Here is a 5,167-nt window from a genome sequence, read left to right as displayed (position 1 = left end):
TTCCTTCGATTTTTTTTTCTTTGATCATACTTCTTGAGCAATTTGATCGGCTTTCCTTTTCATCTTCATGTGTAAATAGTATTAATATATAACTGTTTCTAAACTTTGTTATTTGATGTGCGCGGTTCAAAAGGTTCAGTCTTATTTATGTTTTAATTGTGTCTAATTGTACTAGTGGACTTACGGGTCATAAAGCCTACACGCATAGCTAAAAAAACTTAACGTCCCTTTGTTACAAATCAACAAAAATTAAAGCAAAAGGTTTTTTTCTTTAATTATTCAAGTGCAAGTTAATATTAGTAAAGAAAGTTAATATTTATTTTATTACGTGTTCCTCGACACTGAGGGCATCCCTCAAACGAAACCAAACTAAAGATAATTATTTAAACCGTAATAATGGACTCAGCACGCTTATTTTTTTATGTATTGATTATAATTAGATACTTAAATTTCAATCCTTTTTTTTCTAATTCGGACAAAAATATTATAGTAAACATATATATGACCTTATTTCGTATCTCACAGAAAATAAAGTTACTAATAATTTGATAATTGAATTCTTCTTTAATGTTATAAAAGCGTGTAACCCGTGCGATGCACGGATTAATTTTAATATTTTTTTTCTATTATTAGTATAATCTTATTTTTATAAAAAATAAATAAATTATTTAATAATCTGTGCGCTGTCCGAATTAATTTTGACATTTTTCAAGGAAAATATGGTATAATTGATTGATTTGATCTTGGTTAACACTATTCTAAAATTTTGTTAGCACTTTTCAAAATAATATAGACACATATAATTTATTAAAATAATTAATTTATATATCAAATTTAACTACAAACTCTATTAATCGCCCAAATTCTTATTAACCTTTTTTTTATTAAAAGTAAAACACTTAATAAAATATATAAAATAGAATAATAGATTATTAAATAATTTATTAAATTAATTGAAATTGAACAATATGTTATTAATTAATAATATATATTTTGTACGATAAATTATCCTATAACCCGTGCGGTGCCCGATAATTTTAATATTTCTTGTCATACTTTTGTAAATTACTTATTTTCATAAAAAGAAAATAAATTATAAAATATTTAATGTAAATATGAAATTAATGATATAATTATTTTTTTATGTAAGTGGTATAGTAGAGTTTGTAAAGAAGTTAGAGTTTAAGTAGTATAATATAGATATAACTACTACAAATGATAGAGTTTGTAGTTATGTTGGATACATAAATTAAATATTTTAATAAATTATATGTGTTTAATTTTTTTTGGAAGGTGGTAGCAAATATTTTAGGAAGGTGTTAAGCACCGACCAAACCAATCAATTATAATAGTATAGTATAGATGGTTTCTCCCTATAGCATTTAAATAACTATATAATTTACATGATTAACAAATCATTATCATGTTTTACCTACATGTTTGTACTCAAAATATCAAACTATTATAACCATAATATTTTATATTGTATTTTATTTTTAAAAATTATACAATATTCAATAGAATATATTTATGAGCCTAATCATACTAGCTTTATTTCTTTTAACGCCAGAACCTCAAAATACTTTTAAAATGTTTGTTTGAGAAGCCACATAAATATAGAAGAAGATTATGAGATGGTTTTTGTAAGTATAATACATTAATTATTGTTTTTTATCTATGATTGTCCATCTTCTATTCCGATAGAAAATTAAATAATTTTGATTATACTTGTATCATTTCAAAATCGAATATAATATTCTCCCAAACATATGACTTACTTTTAAAAATCTATATATTATGAAATATATTTATTCAAATTATAATATTACTATTTTGGCATTTATTTTTTAAAAAATGAAGATGGTAAGAAGAATCTAGAACGTCCATTTCAATTCTAGCACTCGTACTTATTAAAAACATCCGTAGAAGTTTAAATTCACATATGTTAGCTCTATTATGTTAGATGTATGTCTTAATAACCCCACTAAAATTTTTCTACACACATATGTGTATTATTTGTACAAGTACCCCCCACAATCTTGTGTTATCCCTTATAAACTCTAAGCTTAGGTAATGATAAACTTGAGATAATTCTTTTAACTCTCATGTGATTATTCTCTTTGTAGGAAATTAATTAATGTTTTTATGGGTGTTGAATGAAATATATATTTAAATATATGTCTATGTGACCAACTTAAACTATATATGGATTCATTTTATGATATTAAGGATTTCAATTTTGTAATTGTAAATAAAATTTGACACTTTGTAGTGTTTCAAGATTTAAGGTCTCGGGGATCAGCACAATTAATTTACAATGAGAAATGCATTTAGAATATATTATAATTGCTTTGATTTTTTGTTTTTCTTTTAAAAATTAGTATCTTAATTATTTTAAAGCATCAACATGTTAACATGTTTAGTTTCTGAAATTTGAGTAGTTGTACTCTATTGTTTCGGCTACAGCAAGAACAATATCAAGGGCAACGCGCAAGGACAGTCACAAAGCCAAGACCCAACCTGGGTCCCAACAAGAAGAAGATCAGCAACAAGTTCAAGGGCACACAGGTAAGAACATATTATTCATCTACTTTTTTAGATTCCTAAATTAGGGAGAATTCTTTATCTTTTGAAAGTGACTCAAGCACTACTAAAATTTTAGTAGATCATTAAACAAAACAAAGGAATAACCATATAAAGGTTGTTTGTACCAGCTGACTTATTGCATTATAGATGTCATGGAGACTCCCTATATTTTTGGTGCCCACCTACACTATTGCTTCTACGTTCTGATGTCAATTGTGTCAACATATAGGAATTTGTTAAGAACTTTGGCCGAGGATTGGATCATCATTTCCACTATTATCTTTGTTGATTTATCTTCATCATCATCATCATCAATCATTACACAAAGAGTTATCTTCATCATCATCAATCATTACACAATAGACGTGCTACAATTCTTTCTTTTACGCTCCATCACCGAAAGTCTACTTCATCATGCATACAACCACGTGAAAAGATTAAATTTTTTTAGTGGTTTATAGAGTCGATAGACCTTGCTTCTTTTGTCATATGCGGTAAAGATACATTTCTTGACAATCTCATCTAATCTCATCTAGCTTTTTTCTTTTCTTGTCAGGAATATGTGCATATGCAATGCAACCGAAAATTCTTAGATTTCCAACCAAGCGCTTTGCCAATCGCCGACCTTGTTGGAAGATAAAGATACTTTGGTGCCATTTTTTGTGATACATTGCTCGGCTTGCTTTTTTGTGGGATACTTATACATGTTTGATATTTAATTACAGGTTTTGCTTCTGTTCTTTGTGTCTATTCATTGCAAAACTTCTCTCTTTGTAGTTATCATGTGAGAGACAGACAGCTAGACCTTCTCCTTTTCGATTTAAATTCCAATTATCCTCTTGCACTTGTCCTTTTGTAATGTACCTTATAAAGTTCTCATTTTTGGTTTAAAAATCTAATAACCTAAGAGATTCTCATGCTTTTGGATTACTCATCTGATGAGCCTAGAGAACTGCTCCTGAATTCACATCTGATGAACCTTTGGAACTTCTCCTCTTCAATTCATCATGTGGGCCCGTGGAGCCATGTGCCCCAGTCGTCTGGATATGCTAATCAGGAGCTTATTCTCATTCATCCTCAAGACACCTGCAATAGTGATCCTCGCTCCTCCGACATTATTAAACTTGTGCTCTGAATTATGCTGCTGGTTAAATAGGCTTGGGAGGTTAAAGGAATTTCCATAATGTTGTTCACAGAGGTCAAATGGTTCACGGCTACTGGCAACATCTGAAAATTCAGAATAGTTGCAACACTAATGGAATTGTTTTGATAATATTAATAATTTACACCCATAATGCACAGCAGGTCCAGGGTTCATCACCCATGCTGGAAAGCAAACATTTGCAGTAATGATACAGTTGGAACTTAAACCGTGTACTTCTGAACTGCAGTTGAGTCTGGAGGCACACGGATGTGAGAATAAAGTTGAAGTTGACCCCAAACAAGTACAGAAATAATGTATCATATCATAGAGCATCATGTTGCAAATGTGTGTACATAAGAAAAAATCTGTTACACTAGTGAAGATGCACAGTCTTCCTTCTTCAAAGTCTTGGGAGAGATGATGCTTAATCCGTTGTACTAGTACACTCATTCCCTAAAATTTAAGTTACAAAAATTAGGAGAATGAATAACTAATCTATTGCAGTTTCTCTTATGTCCTCTTAAAGCGTTGACTCGAACAGTTATAACCTAATCAAGGAACAATACTTTAACAAAAATAAAAAATTTGACCAAGGTAGTCGAATTTGACTTTTCACCAAAAAATTGAAAATCCCCCCAAACTATTAAATATTTTGAATAAATTTAAAATGTCTGCCTAAAATTAAATTGACCATATATGGTCAAAGATGCGAATCTAAATTCCGCCACCTTCGGTTGAATTAACAAACACCAGTTTTAAGAGACAAATCTCTTGCTGGAAATTGGAAAATTTCCAGATTCCAGTGAGTTTATCCAGGTCCAGTCATATTCCAGCAGCTTTAATTTCTCCAAAAAAGCTCAGTTTTCAGTCCAATTTTCCAACTTAATACACTCAAAATTGACCCAACAATCTAATATTCATATCCAAACTTACAAATAACTAGCATTTAACCGATTCCGGCCAAAATCAATTGAACGTCTGTAAAGAAAAAAACAACATTAACAAAAAATTCACCAAACTAAAAAAACTTAATATAAACAATTTCCCCACCACATACCAAGCATGTAAATGGAGCAACACAGTCAATCATAAATCATGAAAAAATTATCTACACGCTCATGTTCAATGATCTATCGATTCGTAACTTTAAAACACATCAATAAACAACCTAAAGTAAAAAGTCTAATTCGAATTAAAATCAAGAAAATGGAAATTTTTGAAAAATTATCTACCTAGCTCTCTACCGAATTATTACCTTCAGGAGGGAGAGTAAGATGGTGGGAGGGACACAAATAGAAATAGAGGGGGAGAGAGAAAAAGAGAAGGGGTGGGTTCGGGTTAAAAATTTTATTTAATCATTTTTTTTACTTATAATTTGGTTTTATTAAATGTAAATTCAACCGTTGGATAAGTATTTTAGGGGTTAAATTTGGTGTG

The sequence above is a fragment of the Apium graveolens genome, unplaced genomic scaffold (assembly GCF_009905375.1).
Source record: "Apium graveolens cultivar Ventura unplaced genomic scaffold, ASM990537v1 ctg7457, whole genome shotgun sequence".
Classification (NCBI taxonomy): domain Eukaryota; kingdom Viridiplantae; phylum Streptophyta; class Magnoliopsida; order Apiales; family Apiaceae; genus Apium; species Apium graveolens.
The sequence above is the reverse complement of the archived record's forward strand: the minus strand, read 5'-3'. Positions refer to the sequence as shown.